The sequence below is a fragment of the Peromyscus californicus genome, unplaced genomic scaffold (genome assembly GCF_007827085.1).
Source record: "Peromyscus californicus insignis strain IS unplaced genomic scaffold, ASM782708v3 Scaffold_7__1_contigs__length_154581171, whole genome shotgun sequence".
Taxonomy (NCBI): Eukaryota; Metazoa; Chordata; class Mammalia; order Rodentia; family Cricetidae; genus Peromyscus; species Peromyscus californicus.
In genome coordinates this window covers 10,374,910-10,388,141 of record NW_026294595.1, presented here as the reverse complement: position 1 = coordinate 10,388,141, position 13,232 = coordinate 10,374,910, and the positions used below count along the sequence as shown (strand labels likewise).

The 13,232-nt window shown below is 49.5% G+C and overlaps 1 protein-coding gene across 3 annotated transcripts in view; it reads right to left on the bottom strand.

Moving 5' to 3' along the window:
• Nucleotides 1-13,232, bottom strand: part of Cfap77 (cilia and flagella associated protein 77) — a 130,325-nt gene that overhangs the window by 115,971 nt on the left and 1,122 nt on the right. The window lies entirely within an intron of this gene.

Genomic DNA, 13,232 nt, shown 5'->3' with positions numbered 1-13,232 from the left:
GAGAAGACGAGGAGGGCACCTTCTCTTTGAAAGGGGGAGGCCATTCCCAGAGGCTTGGATAGAGCTGTGGCTAGAGACATCCCAGCTCCAGGACCAGCAGATACACACTCTTCAGATGACCCCCAGGTCCAGGCTTTCCTGAGTAACCAAAAAGCCATGCTGGTTTTTGGTGATGCCTCTAAAATGTAAGTGGTGTCACTGCCAGTGCAGATTCTGAAGGCAGTCGTGACCCAATCCCAATGTCCTTTGCCCTCTGTGACTGCCCTCTGGTGCCTTTATTATGGCGTGCATGTTTTCCTTCCCAGGGTGTCCACACTCATGAAACCCAGCTTCTCCTCTTGTCTAGCCACATTTCCTATCTGACCTTCCTCTCGGCCATCCTGTTAGTCCCTCTGGACCACCCCCGGTACCAGCCTTCTCTCTTCCTAACTCTTGCATCTCTGTGTAGTCACCCCCAAATTCATCTGTGTTAGTATTGCTTATCTGCCCAGCCAGATCGAACTCTTCTGAAAGCAGATAAGGCCTCCATAGATGAGCCTGCCTCTGTAGACAGATTCAGACATAGATAACGTGGATGGATCTGCTGGATCCCTCCGTCCCATCAGGACAAAGTTATCCCCTCAGGTACCAGGCAGTAACACACATCACCTGACAAGCTGTGAACTCATTCTAGCCACAAATGCCAGCCCCACCATTTGCTCTCTGTGTGACCTTGGGGATGTTACCCTTACTGAGCTCAAAGTACAGACCTCTTTGCAGAGCTGAGATGAAGTCTATGAAAACTGTGGTACTGAGGGGGTCAGTGTGCAGATCAGTGGTAGAGCACTTACCTAGCATAGGGCACCCTGAGCTCTGTCCCCATCATGTATAAAGAGGAAAAGGGGAGGGCAGGCCATGAGTTTGGGTACATTTGGATGGGAAACATATATAAAGAAAGCAACAGTGACCGACCACCTGGGCAAAAGATGCGAGGATCGTGTTGGTAGTCTACCTTTGATAACAATGTGTGTGTGTGTGTGTACATATGTACATGTTCATGAACATGCATGTATATGAAGGTCAGACACAACTTGAGGGAATCAGTCCTCTCTTTGCACCACGTGGGACCTAGGGATTGAACTCAAAGCTGTCAGGCTTGGTGACAAGCACCTCTACCCACTGCGCCACCTCAACACCCTTGGTGATACCCCTCAACATCTTCACGGCATGGCAGAAAAGAAGGATGGAAGAGAGGGGGCAAGGGAGGGGACGGCTCGACACTTGAGAGGCTCCTGATGAGTAGCAGCCGTTGAAGCCACTCAGTTCTTCTGATTCGGTTGGTACATTGGTGTGGCCTGGTGCTCTGGAGTCCCCACTTGGCTTGGCTGGTTCCTCTGGCTGACTTCAGGCAAGCTGTGTGAGCTCTAGGCCTCAGCGTCACAGCTGTCACCTGGCAACAGGAGTCCTGCCACCCTTTAAGGTTGTTGCAAAGGCACAAGGGATGTGATGTGTCAGAAGGGCCGTTTGGCTCAGCATGGAGTGTTCTACTGAGAGGTCAGTAGGGGTCCGATGGGTCTCCAGTCAAGAGAGCAAGGCTCTGTGCTCAGCCTCTTCCTTGAATTCCCACTCGGAAGAAGCCAAACGCAGGAGCACCCTGCCACCAGGGCTGCTGAAGGAGGCCTGGGGCTCTTAGGAACGTGGGCAGACGCTTGCTTTCCTTTTGGAAGAGGAATTCCTAAAAGATTTACTTAAGCCTCTGAATTCATGGCCCACTGGGTGCCTCCAGAGCAGGCAAAACCTTCAGTGACAGTTTATAAAGCTTTTGGAAGCAGCCACAGTGCTCGGCCCAAAGGGACCTGCAGAACCTTTCCTGAAGGTTCTCTCAAACAGCTGGTGACATTCGGAGCATTTCAGACTCGGGCTTGTTGAATTTGCAAAAAGGAAACAAATCGAAGATTCTAACCCTAAGCCATCAGTGAGGCACATGTCCTGCCATCATCTAGCTCTCAACATCCAGCCTGAAAAGAGATCAGGATGCAATCAACACGCCCACTTCAGCAGTCACACACAGTGACCTGCAAGTGTGCACACATGCCTCTGTCTGTCCCTAGTTGACCAACTCGCCTCAGGGCAGGAGCAAGGCACAGTGGCCGAGACTCTTGCTGATTTCTGGACCTGGCTCTGGAGCCTTTGGAGTCTATGTCCTTTTTTCCTTAGCTTTGGGCTTTTCAAGTCTTTCTAGGCCAGACTTCCTACACAGCCTTATCTTAGCCCTTCCTGTCTCCAGGGCCTCATGGTGGCCACCTTGCCCTCCTTCTTCTCCCGGGCTCCAGATTATCCCTGAATCTGCTTTTCACAAGAGCCTCTTACTTCGCCTGGAATGACCTCCTCTCAACAGCTACCAAACACAACACGAACTTTATTCCACTCTTCTGAGAAGGTCAGGCTTAAAAGCCTAGAAGTGGGTCTAGCCTCTGGTAGCAGGTCCCTCGGCAGCCTTGTCCTGAGGAACACTGGGCTTACTGTCCATTCTCCAAGGCCTCTCCAAGGCCTGTCTGCTACAGGGACAAAGGCCACCTTGTCCCATGAGGTGCCCCTGGTGGACAGACAGCTAGGCTCAGACATGTGGCAAGTGGCTGAGCATGCATAGTCAGTGTGGGCTCAGGGTGGCTGCGGGGGTGGGGGAGGAATCAGGTCAGGGTTCAGGAAAGAAGAACGAGGGACTTGAGAGATGCACCACCACGTAGACCACGAGGTCATCACTGTGGTCCCAGGGCTGGGCACACCTAACTCAGAGGAAGTGTGTGGCACTTAGTAAATGAATGAATGAGTGCACAAATGAGTGACACATAGCCAGGACAGGAACGGAGGACTCTCCAGTATAGCCATCCAGTGCGCCCTCCACCCCATCCCACCACACGTACACTATCCCCTCTCCTGGAACACTTGTCTCCCCGAGTCGAACACTGGCTTACCCGGTGATTAGCGAAGCTCCAGCTTCAGGATCACTCACTAGCACAGGGTCTCTTCCAAACTCCTGAACATGATTTCTGCAACTACTTCTCATTTTGTATTCCAGCAATGGGGCTCACTTTGTACTTGCCTAGCATGCACAACGCCCCAAATTCAATCCCCACCCAACCAAAACCAAGCTTTGCAGCACATGCCTGTAATCCAGAACTCAGGAGGTGGAGACAAGAGAATCAGGAATTCAAAGCCATCCTTGACTACATAGTGAGTTCAAGACCAGTCCTGGCAACATGAGACCATCTCAAAAAAAATTTTTTTTTTAAAGAGGGATCCTAAAACTGCCTGAGTTTCAGAATTCAGTTCTGTTCTCACCTCTCCAGCTCCCTGCACACACCTTCTGCTCTTCCTGCAAGACCTTGCCTTCCTTTCCTGCTGCCCACAGCCCTGAGCAGAGACCAGGTCATCCCGACTGCCCCTACTCTATCTTCTAAGCCTTTGCTGTACTTTCTTGTCTATGAGAGCAATACCCAGATCTGCACCCAGCCCTGCACCGGCGCGTAAGGCATGCTCAGAGAGGAAGCGTTGGCTAACGTGGCGAACGAATGGCTGTCATTTTCTACCTCTTCCTTCATAGCACTCACAGAATCAGTGGAGGGCCGTCCTTCTCCTGGGAACACAGGCACAAAGCTGACTGTGGTGGGCCTCCGCCCAGTCCAGGCTCTCGCCAGCTGCCCCTCCCCCATCCGTACCTAAGTCAAGTCCAGCTCACTTGACAACCCCAGCCCTTTCTGTCCTGCCTCGACTTCTGGACGTGGTGCCTTGACCTCCCTCCCCTCCCCTTCCACCTGCAATAACTTGGCTGTGGTCTTCAAAGACAAGTGACTCCCCAGTCAAGACCATCAGCCCACTGGACACAAATTTTCAAACCCCTTGTGTTTCCACATCCTAGGACGTTAAACATTTGCTCACTGCTGTGCTCATCAGCAATTTCAAATGCCTACCATAACCAAAGTGAACAGCAACCAAAGCCAACCGCTGTCGTTGGGTTGTTCTGTTTATTTTTGCAGTGCTAGGAATGGAACCCAGGATCTCACCAGCTAGGCGAGTTCAAACCCTAAGCTACACCCCAGCCCTCAGCTTCCATGTTCTTCAAGGATCTGCTAGGAGGAGAGGGAAATAGAAACGCGGTTCTAGGGGCGGGTATGCTCACAGCTGGCTGTAACTCCAGTTCCTCGGGATCTGATACCTTTATGCACATAAAATAAAGTTAAACTAGCCGGGTGGTGGTGGCGCACGCCTTTAATCCCAGCACTTGGAGGCAGAGCCAGGCGGATCTCTGTGAGGTCAAGGCCAGCCTGGTCTACAGAGCGAGATCCAGGAAAGGCGCAAAGTTACACAGAGAAACCCTGTCTCGAAAAACTAAAAAAAATTAAATAAATAAAGTTAAATAAATCATTTTTTTTTTTAAAAAAATGCAATTCTACAAAATCCAAACAGTGGCATATTAAGGTGTGACATGGCCTAATTTATTCTGGTCCACTAAAACAAACTGGTGGAGCCAGTGGTAAACTTCCTAGTCACTCACCAGAAATGTCACAACCTCTCTGCATGCTCTTTGGGCATCCCAACTTTGTGACAGGCTGTGACATCCGAGTATCGGCAAACTGGGTGCAATGGTCCAGTTTAGGTGCTCTAAGGTCACATGCAAATGGCCAGCCACCTGGCAGCAGTGTGGCCATCCATACCTTGAAATCAAAGAGCTTCTAAGGGTGTACTTTTATTCTCTTAGACAAAAACACAAAGACTGCCGGGCAACACAAAGACACTTAGCTTGCGTGCTTCTCAGTTCACTGGCCTCCCAGATATGTATTGTTCGGCTCCTACAGATGATCAAAACTCCCTCTTTGGGGTCGTTATGTATTTTCTGCAATCCTTTTGACAGGCCCCTCCCCCTTCTGGGTGTTGCTTGCACTGAACTTTGGGCTCATTGACCCGTGTCTGTTTCTTGACCCACCCCTGGTGTGCCTTCAAATCAGGGGGTGGACCATTACAGCTGTTTTCCTCCTAAAGCTTATTCCTGCTTCCCTGAAATGCGGTTTTTAGTGCCGCAAGGAAAGCGCAAGTTCTGCCGTGGGGTGCTGGCCCACTATGAGTTTAATTGTTCTACACTGCACCAATCCTACATTTTAAATCTGAACTTAGTTCATGCAGAGTGAATCAGGACCCTGGAAGTTTATAGGGCAGGGACACAAAGCTCATACACCAGTCAGTGATTGCTCAACAAACCAGTCTCTCTGCTAATGAGTTTACTTAATGAGTTATTGAGCCCCATGGTAAGGTGGCTGAAAAAAATTTGTTTTTTCTTAAATTGCAATTGAGGCAGACGAGCTGCAGACAAACATCACTAAGGTGAAGAAAATAGATTAAAGGGAGCAATTCAAAAGAGCATAGACCATCAAGGAGGAGAGGCAGAAGTGAGCGATGGGAGAAGCAGTTCAGACTGTTCGGTTTCCGTGAGTTTACATTAGATTTTCAAGAGGCTGTGGTGAACAAGCCCCGCTTTTGCTTATGGCTTCTAGTTCAAAGTCTCTTAGCCCCCAAACTGTCGACATTTGGAGACTGACTCCTTGTTGCAGGTGGGAGGGGCTGATTTCACATTATGACAAATTGAGCAGCATCCATGACCTATGCCCACTAAGGAGCACCTCCTCCTCAGCGTCACTAATGCTTCTAAAAGTACATTCCTGAGAGTCCATTGTTCTCCAAAGTCTGTATCGCTGAGTAAAACTGACCCCCTCAGTTTAAAACCATCAATGTCATTCAAGTGTTTTCATATTTTCTATGACGTAGCACCCCATTTAAACCAGTCTTCATTAGAGCCTGGACACATGGGTGAGGTAAGTCCCAGCAGTGGTTTTCATCGGGCCTAACCAGGGTGCGCTGTCAGCCTCTAGGGTGCTAGGGTAAGAAGGTCTGGGTTGAGTGACAGATTTGCTCAATTACAGCCCACACTGAGCTAAGTACAACACTTGGTAAACGTGTCTCAGTGTAAGGTCACTGTGTTTAGACTCAATGCTATTTTTAGATTTAAAGAAAAAGTATGTGCGTGTACCTGCGTGAGCTTATGTGCACTTCGTGTGTGCAGATGCCTGAGGAGGTCAGAAAAGGGAGTCAGGTCCCTTGGGGCTAGAACTACAGGTGGTTGTAAGCCACCCCACGTGGGTGCTGGGAACTGAATCTCTGTCCTCTGAGAGATCCCAGTGAGGGCTCTTAACCACTGAGCCATCTCTCCAGCCCTTAACATTTACCTGACATCAACAGCTGAAAACACAAGGGTTGCCTTAAGGAACAAAAGTATTTGCCATGAGGAGTGCAGAAAACCAAAGCACTGGCTTTTAAAGTGCCTTCTGGGGGAAGGCATGACTAGCCACAGCCTAGTGATCCCATGGAATCCTCGTTACTCTCCCATGACCAGGTACCACCTCTGGTCTCCTCACTGACAGAGGAAACTGAGTCTCGGAGATAACACCCCCCACCCCTGGGTGGCAGAACAAGCAAGTGGCTGGGACCTGTTGGCTCCAGAATCACACTGCTGGCCTTTCTCTCTCTAAGGGAACTACAGTTTCATGCCTGCCCAGCCATGCTGGAACTGTGAACTCGTTCGCACTGATGGAAGAACTTGAAAGAGGAACCAGGGGGCATTTGCGTGTAAAGCTGAGCTGTAAGCGGTGGGCAGCAGCTGCTGGGAAGGTTGGTTTCCCCAGCCTTTGTTGGTTTGCAGCAAACAATGAGAGACTCAGCACAGCTGTATCATCTAAAGCCTGCCGGAGGCGGCACAGTTTTAAAGGTGCTGTGCTGCCTTAGTTCTGTCCAGCCACCCTGAAGGTCACCAGACAGGAGGGAGAGTCTAGCAGGCCCGTCGCTGGGTTTAACACGTCCAGGTCTCAAGGGCTAGGACAAAGTTCTGTGGCAGTTGCCTGCAAGAATGGAAAGTCTCGGGGGCTGGAGAGATGGCTCAGCGGTTAAGAGCACTGGCTGCTCTTTCAGAGGTCCTGAGTTCAATTCCCAGCAACCACATGGTAGCTCACTGTAATGGGATCTGGTGCCCTCTTCTGGCATGTAGGCAGAACACTGTATACGTAGTACATAATAGATAAATAAATTAAAAAAAAAAAAAAAATGGAAGTCTCAGATCGGGAAAGGCCCGGTCTTCCCTGGGTGAGACACATTTACAAGTCTCCCAAACAGGAATGCAAAGGCAACAGCCCGGAACTAGACCTCAACACAAGCTCCAATATCGGAGAGCCCACGTGAGTGTTCCATGTGGGATGCATTCAATGATATTTGTCTTCTCCTTAAGCTTTTAAAATAAGATGCAGGACTGGAGAGATGGCTAGTGTGAGAGCATTGGTTGCCCTTCCAGAGATCCTGAGTTCAGTTCCCAGCAACCACATAGCTTAAATTAATCTATTTTTATTAATCTATATCTTGTCACATGGCTCATGGCTTACCGGCATCTTTACATGTTGTTTTTCATCATGGCGGCTGGCAGTGTCTCTCTGACTCAGCCTTTTATTTTTTAGCTCTATTTTTTTCCTTGTCTCGCCTATATTTCTTGTCTGGCCACGGGCCAATCAGTGATTTATTTATTGACCAATCAGCAGCACATTTGACATACAGACCATATCTGTAGTGGGATCTGATGCCCTCTGCTGGCCTAACATCACACATGCAGATAGAGCACATAAAAAATAAACAAAATTTTAGCCGGGCGGTGTTGGCGCACGCCTGTAATCCCAGCACTCGGGAGGCAGAGGCAGGTGGATCTCTGTGAGTTCGAGGCCAGCCTGGTCTACAGAGTGAGTTCCAGGACAGGCTCCAAAGCTACCCAGAGAAACCCTGTCTCGAAAACCAATAAATAAATAAATAAATAAATAAACAAATAAATAAATAAATAAATAAATAAATTTTTAAAAAATAAAATACAACAAGGATGATTCAAGTGAGTGATTGGTGTCTATTATTTTGTGGTACTGGGTGGGGATGGTGTGCAGGGATTCACACACACTACAGCTCTACGCCCCAGTCTAGATGCATTTTTAAAAATAGGCCCAATCCTTTATGAGATCTCCAAAGCTTCTGGATCCCCTAGAATGGTTTGAAAAACACTGCAATAGAAAACAGGGTTTGAAACCAGAGAGATGGATCAGCACAGAATTTTACTGTGCAGACATGTTGACCCGAGTCCTATCCCTGAAACCCACACATGGGAAAGAGAGAACTGCCTCTGAAAGGTGCCCTCTGAGCACCACATAAATGAGTAAAAGACGAAAGAGCCTGACTTACATAGAAATCAACACTTGTGTCCAGAATGTTCTGAAAAGTATAGGGAATGGCCTCTAACTCATCCACCGAGGTCTCAGAGTTCTTCCTGAAGGAACAGCCTTCCCTTCAAGGCCCAGCAGTGTTCTGAGGGTCACATGATCAGAGGGTGGCTGGGTTCAGTAGGAAGAACCCCAGTTCCGAGGTCTTGTCTTCGTTCATGTACCCCCTTGTGCTGAGAGACAAAAGAGGAGGGTGGTTCTGCAGCTAGGCCAGGGCAGCTGCCCTGGGGACTGCAGTGAGGAGCCAGTGGAGGGAGGGGGCAGCTGCCCTGGGGACTGCAGTGAGGAGCCAGTGGAGGGAGGGGGCAGCTGCCCTGGGGACTGCAGTGAGGAGCCAGTGGAGGGAGGGACAGCTGCCCTGGGGACTGCAGTGAGGAGCCAGTGGAGGGAGGGGGCAGCTGCCCTGGGGACTGCAGTGAGGAGCCAGTGGAGGGAGGGGGCAGCTGCCCTGGGGACTGCAGTGAGGAGCCAGTGGAGGGAGGGGGCAGCTGCCCTGGGGACTGCAGTGAGGAGCCAGTGGAGGGAGGGACAGCTGCCCTGGGGACTGCAGTGAGGAGCCAGTGGAGGGAGGGGGCAGCTGCCCTGGGGACTGCAGTGAGGAGCCAGTGGAGGGAGGGGGCAGCTGCCCTGGGGACTGCAGTGAGGAGCCAGTGGAGGGAGGGGGCAGCTGCCCTGGGGACTGCAGTGAGGAGCCAGTGGAGGGAGGGACAGCTGCCCTGGGGACTGCAGTGAGGAGCCAGTGGAGGGAGGGGGCAGCTGCCCTGGGGACTGCAGTGAGGAGCCAGTGGAGGGAGGGGGCAGCTGCCCTGGGGACTGCAGTGAGGAGCCAGTGGAGGGAGGGGGCAGCTGCCCTGGGGACTGCAGTGAGGAGCCAGTGCAGCCTACTTGATGAGTTCCAGGTTAGTGAGATCCTGTCTCAAAAAACAAGGTCGATGGCTTCTGAAAAACACCACCTGACGTTGACCTCTGACCTCTACACACATAAACAAACATGCACACAGGCACACACACAAGAAGAGTGAGGAAGAGGGAGAGGAGAAGGGAGAGGGAGGAGGAGAAAGAGGGGGGGAAGAGGAGAGGAAGAGGGGAGGGAGAGAGGAGGGAGAAGGGATGAGGAGAGGGGGAGAAGGGGGAGGAAGGAGCCGAGAGAACAAGGATGGATAAACCCAGAGTGGTGCATCCAGCCCAGACTGTGCCACAGGATGGTTTTTAATTCCTCACTAACATTTCATTTCCCCCTATTACACTGTAATTGAATGTAAAGGCCCTGAGCGATCACAGCCATATCCTCTTCAGCAGACAAACCACACACAATATTTTCCCACCATGTAATGAAAACATTGGTATCTTTGCGCAACTGGGCTCTGGACAGGCTGCCTTCCTAATGCCCATCTCTGTCTCTGTGTTTATGTTCGCCAGCATTAATATTTATTAGAGACGTTAGGCTATTAGTGGGCATGGTGTGCTTGTCTGGCTTTGTAGAGCATCCAATTTGAACACACTTGCTCTGGATAAACACTTCCTCGTGCTGGTAATGATAACAACTCAGCGCAGTACTGAGCCTTATGAACTAGAACTTGAGTTGGCATGAACAGCCCCTAAGGCTCGGAATCTGAGGAAGAATGGAATCACCTCCTACAGAGGCCTGGCTTTTCCAGTCTCCTCATCCCTGACATGGACCTACTTAGGCCCCAAACTGAATGCCCTGGGCTTGTAGCTCACTGGAAAACTCAAGAGGAGGTACCCGTGACACTGCCTTACTTATTTTGTATGTGTGCCTGTGTTTTGTGTCTGTGTGTGTATGTCCATGTTTGTATCTGTGTGTACCTTTATGCCTGTACATATGATTCTGTGTGCCCGTGTATCTCATTTTTCCAGGTAAACCCTAAATGGCCAAGTCCCTGTGGGCAGAGGCTGAGTTCTGAACTTGTTTTTATGCCCCCCACTCCAGCTTAGGATGGCCCTCAGCACCAACTAAACATTTAAGAAGTCCTGTATTGCTCACTTTTGCAGGGACACTGAGTGAGTGACGCTGGGTCAGACTCACTTGTGAGCACTTCCCATTGCCTGTTATACAGGATGTGGCACACCTGGATTGCCCTTGATTAATTAGTCATGGCTTGTGGCCAAAACAGCATGAGGTTGTAATTCAGGAGCCTGGAGCCTCCTCCCACTTCCAGGTCACACAGTAGCATCCCAGGGTGAGCGTCTTCCCCTGGTTGGAGCCTCCCTAAGTCTCCCAAAAGGAGACACATTTGATGCCAGCGAATTTCCTTTTAGCCTCAAATGCTTGATTCTATTACTTTATTTTACAAATGTGCGCTCTTCTTATTTGTGACATAAACCCCCACAGGAAAAAAAAAACAAAGTCAGTAATAAATTATGAAAAAAATCAGGTGCCCTGATCACTTGTACTTTCTGAGGGTGCTGGATTCAATCAATCCCACCTCTGTACAGCAACCTGCCTCTCCGGGGCGACAGAAGACTCAAAGCTGTCAGTGGAGCAAACCGCGCAGTCTCTCCCCGTAATTGTATTGACAGGCTATCAGCCAAGTCGCTGTGTTGGGAAGGGTACACCCTGACAGGTTTTGTGAGGGAGCCTGGAAGGCTACTGTGGCAGGGTTCTGTGCTCAGTCTCCGGATTCTAGCGAAAGGAGAATCAAGCCGGGCGAAGGCAGGTTCTTTCTCAATTTAATTTTATGCTTCCCACAGAGTCACATTGAAAGGAAAGCTGGCTGGCTGCACATCACTTGACAATGGAGAAGCCCTTGCTAATGGAAACTATTTACATTATTTTTGTCGTTGCATGAAACACCATTCTGACTCCATTAACTGCCACCAAACAAGCAGTTTGCTTGGGTTTCAGCTAGGTGACCAGGTGGTGAGTGTTTGTAGATAAAAACACCTGCTTGCAAATATGAGGTTTTTCCTGTTTCCTCTGGTTGCTGTGGCATCGTGAAGGCATGTTTCTGAATAACTGATGCATATATGTTCTGGTAAATTCCATGGGTGGGAAATACCAGGGTTGTATTTGTTCAACTGCATTTGAAGTGGGAAAAAAGAAAAAAGAAGAAGAAAGGAAAACAAACAAACAAACAAACAATGCTGAACCTATCCATGAGGGGAAACAATGTGAGTGACAGCCTCCCTGTGTGGTGAAATAAATGTTGCCAGGGTGCTGTATTCCTCTGATACAGATGCACTTCTTCAGGCTCAGGGAGAGACAAAGCTAAAATACAACTCAGTTCCCATAATCCCAAAGACACCGGAGTCAAGCACACTCGTGATGAGGAGGCATTCACCCCGACACTGGGGCCAGCAACACTAGCAATCCCCATAAAGGACCTACAAGTCAAGTCCAGTAGAAATGATAGAACTGTAATTTTTTTTTTAATGTTCTGGAACCCTAACTACTTTTAATATTTCCATTTTCTTTAAAACCCAAAATCCTAATGTTTCAGGATTTAGATATTCTTTATGTAGAGAAAACTGGGCTGGGACTCAGTGGCGTGGCTTTTAAGCCGGCTCTGGCAGAGCCTCAAGTCAAAAGCCTTGCAGACATTTCCCCATGATGGTTTATAGGGAGCTTTTGCAACCAGGAGCGGCCCAGTTTCCTTTCACGTTCTCTCTCTGCCAACTTTTATGCAGGCTGGGTTTTGACGGAAGATCTTACAGGAATGGGTAAATACTGAATGTGGACATCATCATCCTAACCGCCACCAGTGCTTCACAAACCAAGGACAGAGTTGGAGGGAAAGCCTGCCCCCTGCTGTCCCTTGTATGAGAGCATCCCAGGCTCTGTTACCAACGTGCACCAGGACATGGCCCCTGCAGACGGTGGCCAGGGACCAAGACAGCCTGAAAACAGAACCCCATTGCTGGATCAATCACCACCAATACTTCTTAAAAAATGATCACTGCTAAACTCCAGCTCCAGAAACAAGGATGGAATTCATCCTGAAGGTTGTTAAGCTGGTGCCACCTACAGGCCAAACGCTGTTATAGCGGACGGGGGGCGGGGAGAGGGGAGGAGAGAAGTGTTTCATGTATCATATTTACATGCATGTAATTGTCGTTTACACACCCATGTACAAATGCTAAACATATAGTGTGCGATATATATAACATGCTTGCTATACATATATACATGTATAATGCATGCGTATGCAGATATACATTATAATGTGTCACTTGGAGTGAACATTACAAAGAATTCACTGTGGAAGTGACTCTATAATGCCCTTCATCTCATGTTTAAGTGGGAAGGAGCTGCACACTAGTGACACCTGATTAAAGCAAAGTCAGATCATCAGAGCAGCCACTGATAGGTGGTACTTGACTCTGTCCTTGGCCTAGGACAGTGAATCCCAGCTGTCTGTCCCAGCTGTCTGCCCCACCCGCCTACTGAGATCAGTTCTCCAAGAAGTAAGCGAAGGATCTGTCCCACTGTGGAGACATCTCAGAGGGCCAGAGCTAAGGATGCCGATGCACCCATACAGCACCTAACTTCTGTCCTCCTGGGAACATTAATTAGCCCAGAAAGGTCCAGGAGGGTCAGTGTTTTCCCAGGAGTCAAAGAATGCAGCCAACTCTAGCAGAGTCAAGAAAACCCAGGGAGGGAAAAGAGAAAGGAAGAAGAAAAAAAAAGGAGCCAGGCAGCAATGGCGCACGCCTTTGATCCCAGCACTCCCAGGTGGATCTCTGTGAGTTCGAGGCCAGCCTGGTCTACAGAGCGAGTTCCAGGACAGGCACCAAAACTACACAGAAAAATCCTGTCTCGAAAAAAAAAAAAAGGAAAAGAGGGAGGGGAGGGAAGAAAAAGAAAGAAAGGGAGGGAGGAGAGGAAGGGGAGAGAGAGAGACAGAGAGAGGATGAATCAGACACCACCACTCTGGGTTC